This window comes from Epinephelus lanceolatus, chromosome 15 (genome assembly GCF_041903045.1).
Source record: "Epinephelus lanceolatus isolate andai-2023 chromosome 15, ASM4190304v1, whole genome shotgun sequence".
Taxonomy (NCBI): domain Eukaryota; kingdom Metazoa; phylum Chordata; class Actinopteri; order Perciformes; family Serranidae; genus Epinephelus; species Epinephelus lanceolatus.
In genome coordinates, this window is record NC_135748.1 from 23,230,651 (window position 1) to 23,242,954 (window position 12,304).

General features: G+C 39.8%; 1 long non-coding RNA gene across 1 annotated transcript in view; it reads left to right on the forward strand.

Moving 5' to 3' along the window:
- The window catches only part of LOC117267465 (uncharacterized), a 148,493-nt gene that overhangs the window by 12,158 nt on the left and 124,031 nt on the right, over nucleotides 1-12,304 (forward strand). The gene's annotated exons all lie outside the window — the stretch shown is intronic.

Below are 12,304 nucleotides of genomic sequence, written 5' to 3' on the forward strand. Positions count from 1 at the left end.
AAAAAATAAAACAACAAAAACCAAGTGTTATGATATTTTGTACTTAGAAAGCTAACTAAAATACGATTCATATATACAGGAAATGTCTCAAGTGTTTGTCAATATCTTTAAATGTGTCAACACAACAAACATGAGGAGGCTTGGAGCATAGTGTAGGTCTATTGGGACTAGGATGTGTACTTGTCTACTTACTATTGTAATACCTATTCTGAACTATTAAATCTTTCCTTGGAAAAATACTCTGTCCCATTATTATGAAAAAACAAGTCTTAAAACTAAGACCATGTTTACACGAAAACGATCCACTGAAAACAGAATTGTTTCTCATTTTCGTTTTGAAAAAAGTTCTGCATTTAGACGACAACGTTTTGATAACAATCTCCGTGCACACGCATCCGCAAAAATGACCAAAAACGCTGCAGTATACATGTCAGGCCAGTAGTTGGCGCTGGACGCTTACGCTTCCTTCTACAGAGCGGCGATGTATAAACAAACAAAATGGCAACCGCACGAACGTTTGTCTGGACGGACAACGAGGTGGAGTTGCTACAGTAAATCTACACTACGATGGGGAAACGTTGATAAATTCAATAGGGTGAGCAGCACAAGCAGAGTTCGGCCTTGTGCATGCCTAGTGACTGGAACCGCAATGCGCATGTGCGAAAAGTCTGTTTTCAGAGCAACTGCATATTGCAAGTTTACATGACAACAGAGATGGTGCTGTTTCCAAAAAATTGCACTCTGGAACCCGTTTTCAAAACGTTGCGCTTCCAGGCACCCAAAACGCCGCTGTCGTGTAAACGAACGGCCAAAACGCAACTAAAGTTTACCGTTTTCAGTTGAAATCATTGTCGTATAAACGGGACCTAATACTGAAACCAGTAAAAACTAAAATATTAAAGAATTGAATAAATAAAATAATCTGAAACAAACAAACCCAAATTAAAAACAAAAATTAAAAATGTAATAAAAATTCAAACTGTAATAACTCTACTAATCCCTACCTACTGTCAATTTTTTCAAATGAACTCTTCACACTCAAGTATGAGCCCTCATTACACCACCTTGCTGCTCCCTCCTTAAGTATCTGGAGCTGTGACTGGGGTTAATACCGACCCAGGGCGGGACGAGGGGGGAGAAAACTCTGGGAATGAGTGTAACGAGAGAGAACACACTAGACTGAAAGGGAAACTGAGATAGTGAGCATTGACAGGATTGAGCTCCCAGGTGGGGTGTCACCCTCAGGGGAGGCAACAGTTGCTGACAAAGCTGTGTGTGTGTGTGTGTGTGTGTGTGTGTGTGTCAGTCACATGAGAAGGTCTTGGCAGGAGAATTTCCTCGAGTTCTCTCTCTTTACAAATGAAGATTATTTGGTTGTTGCTCATTAGACGACACCACAGGTTTGGGATGATGACAATTTGACACGTGGTAAGCGTCGCAGGGATTCAAGCTGTGGTCACTGTTGCAGAAATAATGTGCAAGTGAGATGAAAATATATAGAAGTAAATATTAAAGGGCTTTTTCAGAAATGAATGCTCACTCAACTTTGAAAAAAAAAAAAAAACATTTGCAACTTTGACCAGCCTGGTTTTTTTTTTGTATTTAATTTTTTTTTTACAGTTGCTTTAGTCACGCAGCGAGTGTTGTTGACTTTGCCGCTACCTTCCCATTGTGAAAGGGTGACCTTCCTCTTTCTCCCACTCTCTGTTCTGCTCAGCTCCGTACATCTGTGTCTGTTTACCAGCCTGCCTGTGTCTCCCTCAATCTGAACTGATGAGTGCAACTCACAGCTGCTCCTCTCTTGTTTCCCGCTGCTTGGGTTGTGTGTGTGTGTGTGTGTGGTGTCTTTGTGCTCGGCGGTGACAGCGCCATGCTCCCAAATCAAAGACGACTGGCTCGCTACCACAACACACCTCTGATCGCAGAAACAAGAAAAGTTTAGATAAAAGGAGTTAACATGGGTTTATATTCTGCTTTGATCCCTCTGATTTCTTTCTATACACCAAGCACACGTGTAGATGCTGTATGTGCATGTTCGTGCACAACTCATAGCCACATCCACCTGTGTCACCTGAACCTTTTGACCTGCGTTCCTCTCGTGTCTCTCCTTCATGTTTTATCTCTGTGTTTTGTCATTTCCTGCTCTGCTTTTAGCAAAATGACAAAAATCTTCACAGCTGCCTGGTCGTTTGTCAGAGTGGTGTTAGTGTGCGGCTGCACAGCCTCCACACTTCAAACATAAAGATGACAGAAGACGATAGTGTGGCGTTTAGGGTAAATGGGGTGTTAAATTAATTTAAAGGTGTATTTGAGGGAGCTGATGCTCACTAGTGGTGAATAATGGGAACAGGAAGTGTATGGTTTCAGGGAGGGCGGCGAGAGGTGAAGCAGAGGGAGGTTAAGAAGTGAGTTTGACTTGAGGGGTGTATGGGATACCCTTGAGAGCATGACATCATCAGGACAGGTGGTGTTTTCTGTTGTCCTGAAGTTAGGGCGAGGGCGTAGAGAGGTTTTCTGACTGTCAGCCTGAACCTGTCGGACCTGTTTTGGACCCTCAGGACCACTTCTCACCCCAGGTGGCAACTGAGTGGGAAGGTGGTGAGATTGAAACCTGAGGAATAAAGAATTCAGGGTGACTCATCGTACAGTAGCTACACCACGTGAATTCCCACCATTGTTTTGCTCCTTCCTTTCTTTTCACTTTTGATTTGACATTCTTTTAGATGACAACCTGGGACTTTTTACATACATTGTTACATGCAAATTAGGTGTTTATTTGATATTTAGTTTTTTATTCATTTTACAGTTTAAATGTTCATTAACTGTCCCCTGTAAATTAACTGAAACAAACACTAAACAGATCAAGAAGAATTTCTATTATAATCTTTTTGTTTGTTTTTTTAGTTTGCAGAACTAGTGTTTCTCTAATGGTGTGCCATGATGCAAATCCAGGTGTGCTGTGGGATTTGGTGATAACCACACATTATTATTGCAGTATTCAACTTGGCCTACACAAAAAGTTAGGAATGAATTTTTAATTAACTATATCAGTATAAAGAGGCAAACTCTACCTAAGAAATGTCATTCTTTTTTTAATTTAAAAAAACTTCACAGGGAACCTATTTGTCACCATTCATGCGAGGAGAATTTTAAGTGTGTGACACATCATGTTGTCTTAAATTGTAATTCATTATTTCTCATTTAAATGGATGTGTTATTGGTGCTTTGATGAAATTTAAAACGTTTAAAATGAACTCTTGAATCATTTTTTTTAATATTTCAAGAGTAATAGTTGGTTGTCAATTGTTATTTGATTTTAGTAAATAAAAACAAACGTTTATGCTGTGATAAGAGTGATCTCACACATTTTAGGGGCTGTTGTGTACAGATATAAATACAGGTGTGCCTTGAGATTTTGGCTTGTCCTTTGGTGTGCCTTGTCTAATACTCATTAGACTACTCTTTGATTGTCATAATTAGAATTGAACAGTTTGGTAGATAAATAGATAGGTCAATCAGCAGGCAATTAATCAAGTATTCTGATAACATTTTTTAAATTTTACTTTATTATCAGAATATTTTCCAAAGTTTGACTTGCATCCCAAATATTGTCAAAAAATATTGATTTGTTGATACATATTATTTTTGAATATTTGAAACAGTTTCAATCCTAATTTTTCATACCAGTTGATCTTTCTCGTCTTCCTTTATTGATAATGTTTACTACAGTCCTTCTGTTCTCTGCTACCAAGAAAAGTGGGTGTTGTCATGTTATAGCCTTGTTATTTTTACCATTTATAAAATAATTAAATTTTATTCCCTCAATGTCAATTTTCCCAAGCTATTGAAAAGGATATTGAAAATTGCTATATTTCAAGGTATTGTATCACAGTTATATACAACAGTATCGTGACATCACTAATCTCATGACATACACTGTTTTACATAGATGCACAGACATACAAAAATATAAAACACAATACTGAACCAAATGACAAAGCCACACTACAAATGCTGCACAACACATCTGACATTACCAAAGGTGGATGCAGTGCAAACAATTTAATGATTCCCCATTACATTTGACCCAGATACAGCGAGGCCTGCTTACCCAAACTCTGATTAAATAGTTTGACAGACTGAGGAACAAAAGAGTTCCTGCACCTGTTCAGTCGATCCTGTGAGACTCTGAATCTACTGTGTGATGGCAAAAGCTGATATTCTTCAAAAATGTGAGAGGAGTCTGTTGCAATATAACCAGCCAGAGACAGTAAGTTTTTTGATGACTGATGAGTCTGTTAAGTATTTTCTTTTAGCAGAAACACCAAACATTAGCAAGTGAATTGTGATGGTTGTACTTACGTGACAGTGAACTGAGTATCTTTGGGTTTAAGGCTGTTGGTTTAACACAAGGAGCAATTTGATTTGAGTGACTGGAAACAGTAGCTAGTTGCATCCCTATTCACAATGTTTGATCATTAAAGAATAGTTCACTGCTGGAAAGATGGTCTTTTCATAAGACTGGGCTGTTTATGCAGTGGAAAGACACTAATGCTTTTGAAATTAGAGCTATATGACCAGAGAAAGTAGAGGAAAAGGGCTGTGGCATTCGCTTTTACTCAAGAGATGGAAGACCTACAACTACCAGAATGGACTGCACTGCACCGGACCAATAAACATTCCTGCTAGTGGTAACATAATGCAAGCTTGGCTGTTTTGACACAGGAAACAATATGGTGGCCGGCTGGTAACGAACAATTTCAAATAACAGTATAATCTTAAGCTACAATATGTCTCCAAAACCTGTGAGGCAAAACATATAGAACGAAGTAGCAGAATCTTCGTTTATATTTGATCAGCAGTGCTTGGTTTTAACATTTAATCACAATATTTTTGCCAGCTTCCAAGTATTTCTGGTACTTTTTTCTTCTTGCCTGTATGTGTGCCCTCCCTGAATTCAGATATTTTTGCAGGTATGTGAATGCAGTGCAGGCTGAACTCAACTTTTTTTACCCCTTTGTAGCAGTTTGTGGAGTTTGAGACATGGGGTGATAATTGATTTGACAAGATGATCAGATCGGCAGGTAGGTAAGTGGATGGATAGGTGGATGGATAGATAGATAGATAGATAGATAGATAGTACTTTATTGATCCCAAACTGGGAAATTATTTTATTACAGCGGCAAATAATCAAACGGTATTTGGACAATAGAATATAGAAATGTAAAATATATACAAAAATAAGTAGTACTAAAAATTAAAATTATACAAGAGCAATATACAGGAATAAAATAAAAAAAATCATCGATGGATGAGCGGAGCTGTTTATGATAGAAAACAAACTTATAGACCCGGCACAATGAACGAGTAAGTTTCACTTTCACTGCTCCTGAAGTTCTGCTGCTCTGTCTGTGCCAAGAGTATGCTCTGTGCTCAGAAAGTATGTGATGCCATGAATAACCGAACGGTATATTCCAACAGCACACCCAATGAATGGTCCAGCTCAAAAGATAAAGAATCTAAACGTGGTGGCAGATGTTTTAATCGTGGCGGGCTGCCACAAAGAGATGAATGTGTGGGAAAGTGTGAGAGGGGTAACTGACTGTCTCTTTAACCACTTGTACACTCTTTGTGTCCGTGGTGGCAGGCATACGAAATTGTAGAATTAATATCTGTAGTTCAAGCAACAACCCTAGAGATTTGGGCTGAGAGATCTGGGAGCTGGTAAAATCGACCATAGGTCATTTACACATACGACCCACATTGTTATAGTACAAAGCTGGTTAAAGATAAGCAAAGTACCCCTTTAAGGAGCAGCAGTTACAGTTAGGTTTGGTATGTTATGCACATTGCCATACCTCCACCTTTTCCACTACCCTAATCCCAAAGGTATACATCTAGGTATAGGTATGTATATAAGAATTTGTGTATATGTAGCTGTATATATTGTTTTATTTCATAAATTTAGCTTGTAATCTTAATAAGTTTGATGTTTTAAATGACATTAAAAGCAAGGTATGTGAATATCATGAGCCTTGGTAAAACTTTGCATCATTGCAACTTGCCTATTAAATGTTAGGAAGAGCTGTTTTGTACACAAAGACTGTGCACAGAGTTTTGTTTTCCTGTCTGTGTCTCTGCATTGCAGAGTCAAAGCTTGTGCATAAACTCCACAGTCGCTAATGTATGTACATATACATTTGCATTCCTACATACATTCAAACAGACTTCAGGGGACGGCGGGCTTATGTGGAAGGTTTCCTAAGCCTCCTATAAATATTTCTGTGAAAACACTTTCTCCTTCAGGTAGAACTTGTCTCTGTGTCGCGTTGCCTGTCAGTGCTGGTGAAATGTTTCTTTGGTAATTCATTTGCAATTAGGAAATGTAAATCAGACAGGTGCTGCTGGCATCTATCAGAGTCTGTATTTGTTTTACCTAAGGCGTCTCAGATCCTCCCTTTGTAATCACACGCACATGCACGCTTACACATTTGAACACGCGCACGCACGCAGACACAACAAGGTCACCTCCACGTATCGCTTGGGGTCCTTCTACATAAGTCTGAGGAGACTTTAGAAGTGGCGTATTAAAAGAGAAGCAAACTTTTTATTCAGAAGAAGGAATACAGAGTCTGCCTTGTTTCTGACTGACATATGTTCACTGTGTGTGAGAGAAGAACTGGGATCAACACTCTCTGCACATAAGGAGAGGTACAGCTGCTAGATAGCATTGCTTAGTTTGTGTGTGTGAAGTGAGGGAAAGTGTGTGTGTGTGTAAGGGGGGTGCACACGGGAATGCACACTTTTCATGAGTGTGGTGGTGTGTGTATGCGTGTGTGTGTGTGAGAGGCGAGTGACTTCACACAGGCGTAGTAGTAATGAAGCGTGCCAGTGTGGAGAGAGTGGAAGTTGAGTGTCAAACTGGTGAAGAGGAAGGAGGAATCTGCAACATTTGGTTTCCAGTATGTCACATTTCCACCGCATTTTAATCACCTTTATTAATGCCAAATACTGAGCATGAGAGATAAATCCTTGTTTACAAAGACTGACCAATATGACAAATGTGCAATTTTAATATTTGGACTGCGGACAAGCAACTTTTAAAAGACAGTTTTTAATATTCAGATGCCCTCCCACACGCGAAGGCACACGCCGGCCACATTTATAAACACACACACACATACACACACAGTGTTTTATACCACTGGCAACTGCCTTATTCCCACCAGCTGTCTGAATGCATAAAACCCAGGCTTGTTGTTAAGTCTGGGGCTTAAAAGCACTGCCAAAAAGAAAGCTGGGCAGGAATAACGGCATTAATTCTGTGATTTGAGCCTCAGCATTTAAAAGTGCTTAAAACTAGCAGCTGGTGTCAACAAGGTAATAAAAGCGGGCACAAGGGATCACTCTGCCTGACTCGTGTTGGGCAGCAGGACGTCCATGTTAGTTTAAACGGTAGTGATGCGGGAAGAGTGAGAGACTGGCACGGGCCACAGCCTGCCATCCTGCCAGAGAAAGAGAGGGCAGTTAGGGTAATGTGATATAGTAATTTGTAGTTTATCAGCTCGTGTCACAGAAATATAACATACAATAGATTGATGCTGGCACGTCACACCCTCCGTGTTTCATTTCCTGTGTTGTGTCTCCAGCTCAAGCTGTTTCTGAAATGGCTCGGGAGAACTCTGCCAGTGACATCACTCTCGCTGCAACGTCTCCCTCCCGCCTGCTCAGGTGAAAGGTATCATTTGCCACAGCTGCTGCCAAGTCAGGAGTTGGAAAACTTTAATTTCCTTGGCTCTGCAGAGAGTGCCAGAGGTTTGATGTCCATTACCCAAACCCTGAAACAAGAGTTGACGTGGACTTGGATTGAGCTGAGCACTCTGTGGCAACATTAGCTAACCCCAGAACCTACGTATCATCTTTCTTACTGTCTCTCCGCCTCTTCATTACTTCCTCCCTCCCTCCTTCGCTCTCACTTTCTCTCCTTTGTTGTCCTTCCTTTCGGAGGGCAAGGTTGAGATTCCTGTTAAAAAGTCAAGACTCGGCTGGACCCGGGCCACAAAATGCATTATGATCCACCTCCTCTCTGCTACCCATTAACTTGTCCTTCATAATGTGGCAGCGGCTTGTAAATGCCTCGGCACTTCAGCACTCAAGCTCCTCTGCTCTTAAATCTACACGCCACAGTCTGTAAAACATCTTGACTGTCTTCACCACTTTGCACTGTTGCAAATCCCTTTGAAAGTTAGACTCACACAAGGTCGTACATTTCAAACGTAACCTCTATACAGATACCTGCATATTAGAGCAAAATCTTGAGGCAACTGGACAAGATTTTGGAATTGGAAGTGTTTTAGTTTATGCTTATCACTGAGTAGTATTGACCAATCGTGTTTAAGCAGGCTTTGGTTGCATGCAGGTAAACAGTCCATGTGTTGAGCAAAAGAGCTGGATTGTAATCTCAGAACCATCAGCCATTATTTGACCATGATTTAACTTTATATTGGCTTTTTAAAAAAAAATCTGTGTCTGCATTCATATATATATATAGCATCTCACGTTGCTTATTGGACTGTAAACGATTGGCGTACTGAAGAGGAAGTCTTAGATTGCATATCTGTTAACCAGATATCCGCTGGCTGCACTGCAACCCCTCAAATATTGGCTGTTACCCCCAGAGACAAAATCGTCAAATGACCCAGAGGTGTAGATTTCATGGGGATGCAGGGGACACGTCCCTTTGCATATATACAGCATGTGAATTTACCCCCCTCAATAAAAACCTGAAAGCAGCAAAGAGCTTTTATTTTGATAAAAGACATTTACACCATAAATTGGTGCAGAAATGTCCAAAATTGGGGCATAGAAATTAGCAGAATACAGGAAATTGAATGTTTGATTCTGTAAATTTTCTTGTGAAGGACCTGCAAGCTGCACAGTTTCATGTGTGTCCTCCCCAGTGTTGAAGCAAAACCTAAGCCCTTAATCAGTATGATAGCCACTGGGTTCTGAGAATGCACAAAACGTGATAGAAATCTGACCAATGTTACCATTATAGCTACCAGTAACAGCATGTTAATAGCAGTAATACCAGTATTTTCAAACTTGGGGTTTAGATTAATCTGTTGGGTCACCTGTTATACACCAGCTATATTTACTTTTATGAAACCTTTGTGTCTTATTCCCTGAAACTGTCACTATAGTCTGAAAGAGTTACATGAGATAGTCTTAAAAAAACCCATTTCCTCCTCCTCTTCCCACTGCTTGTAGTGGTATTGCCAAAATCAACCGTGGCACATCAAAAACAACCAATCAGATCGAGCAATCTCTTACGAAGCTGCCAATCATGTCAATCATTGCTTGTGAACCTCGCCTAACTTTCAAACTAGGTAGCGCTGATCAAAAATGAATCAAGACTCTGCAACTGCATTGCTCATTTCTCATCTTAAATGTTTTCAGAAATATGTTTTAGTGTACTGTTTAGCTGTAAAATGACAAAGTTTGCGACCTGGCCGACATGTTGGAAACATTCAACCAAAGTATAAAGCACCGCTCACCAGCCAGACAAACTTTCTCACTTTACAGCTAAACAGTACACTAAAATATGTTTCTGAAAACATTTTAGGCAAGAAATAGGCAATGCAGCAACAGAATCTTAATTCATATTTCATCAGTGCCGCCTAATTTGACAGTTTGACAACAGTTCATAAGTGGTGATTAACATGATTGGTTGCTGCTTTAGACACTCCTCTGCTCTGATTGGTTGTTCTCTGTCAGCCGTGGTAAAGTCTAGCAAATGCCAATAGAGGCACTATGAGAAGGAGGTGACAGCAGTGGCTGGAAGCATTATGTTTCTCAGATTGTCTGTCTGTTCGTCCATCCCATTCTTCTGAATGCGATATCTCAAGAACATCTTGAGGGAATATTCTCAAATTTGGCACAAACGTCCACTTGCACTCAATAGTGAACTAATTCGATTTTGGTGGTTAAAGGTCAAAGGTCACTTTGACCTCACAAAACACATCTTTGGCCATAACTCAAGAATTCATATACTAATTATGACAAAAATGTCCACGAACATTGAATAGAATAAAATAATAAAGTGATGACATTTTATATCCAAAAGGTCAACTTCAGTGTGACATCACAATGCTCTGCAAAAACACTTTTCTGGCCATTATTAAACACCATAACTCAGGAACAGAAGGGGAGACATTTGGTTGGATACTGACTTGGTGACACTAATCTTGGGTGTCCATCTTGAAACTGTGCTGATCGTATAGATCTGTGCTGCCAGGGGGAAGATGTGTGTGGAGCATTCATATTATAGAATGTGTAGCTTCTTTGCAGCAACATCCATATTTGAGGCATTGCTAACTGTCATGATTACATGTGAGTCTGGACGGACATGGATGTGAACTGTAATTGCAACTTGAGTGGTTTGCAGAGGGATGCAACCATAAGGGGGTAATGCTTATATTCATAGACTATCATGTGGTACTGTGTGGATGTACTGACAGTTTAAGCAAATATGACCAAGTTTTTTTCATTGAAGTTACCAACTGTAGCTTTAACATTACAGCTACCAGTAAGAGCTTGTTCATATCAGTGGTTTCCAACCTGGGGTTCAGATAAATCTCTGATAATTTGACAGTAGACATTGATTTAAGGGGCAACAATCCTAAAATATTGCTGGTATATGTGGTTGAGATATAACTCAGTGTATAAAATTTTTACTTAATAGTGGGGATGTTTTTATAAAATTTACACAGAGCTGTCAGTCAAAGTGGAGGACAAGTGCAAGGTGTCCTGAAGGTTAATGGCTTAGGAAACGCTAAGCGATTTAAACACCATATGGATAGGCTCATCATCTACAAGCTGTTCAAGGTTGAACCCATCCAGAACACTGTAGGATTGAGATAATAGCCTTCTTCGCCCAACTGTTGTTAAGCTACCAATCTCCTGTCAGCTGCAGTGGAACTGATAGGCATTAGGACCCGAGACCCCAAGCAACTTTCTCTCTCTGCTCAATCTTTGACTCATTTTCTCTCCCGTCAGTCTGTCAGGTAGCTACACAATACAGAGGTGTTAATAACACATCTCCCTTACTTTCTTTCTTCCTTCCTTTCACACCATTTTCCTCCTCTGCTTCGCTCTCCCTCATCATTCGTATTTCTCTCCTCTCCCTTTTACTCCTCAGCCGTACACATCCGTTGGAGAGTGGCTCGCCCTCAGAGCCATCTGTTTCCAGGCAGCCTGTGAGCATTGCTGAAATATGTAGGGCCTAATTAATTCAACCAAATTGTTTTAGAATAGATTAATACAATAATGGCAGCGCATGAAAGGTTATTTCAAGTACACCACTCAGCTAATCTCATCAAAGGGTAGATTTCACTGCTCTGCACTCGGTGAACACCCACTGCCATATAGACCCTCATATAGGGAAACCAATCTGTATGGACTGGAAGGCTTTGCGGTGTGGGTGCTGATTTCACAATCAGAATCAAAGGGCAATTATTGGAGAGAGGATTGACTGATACTGTAGATGATGAAATGAAAACTGTAAATTATGTAATACAAATGCACAGCCCTTATAGAATCACTGTGGAATGGAAACACATTTTAAAACACACAAAATACAATACAATACAAATAACCACACATTTAACTTCTTAATTTTTAAAGTGGAATGATGATGTCACAGTAGTGTAGAGAAAGTACAGAAGCCACACATGTAAAAAAAAAAAAAAAAAAGCCCTACAGATGTATTAAATCTAACATTAATATCAGTACAGTCATTATTCCAGTCACAGTGTCCTAGCAACAGAAAAAAAGGACCATAACACAAGTTATGAACCCATCCCTTACAAATGGCTTTTTTTGGCTGCAAAATGATCCGCCTCACCATTATTAGACATTATTATTACTTAATTATAATGAATTTGGTGTGGCCTCGTCTACACAGGCTATCACTACACTCATTTTAATGTTTTGTCTCTTTTCAGAATCCACTTAATAGGCAATGTATGTGTACAGATACAAGGCATTTGACTCCAGTTTAAGTCACTCTCAAAACACTGACACACAGTTCCAAGAATAATTTACAGGAAGATAGAAATAGACATACAGCTAAAAACAAGGACAAAAAAACCCTAAATAAAGATAGGCAAAAATATGGGATGCACCGACGACGATGCTGATATTGGATATTAATGATACTAACTTAAATAGTGCTGCAGGTACATGGTTTGTTTTACAGGCCAACCTGGAAATTAGCATCGCCCTAAAAAAAGATACCACAACA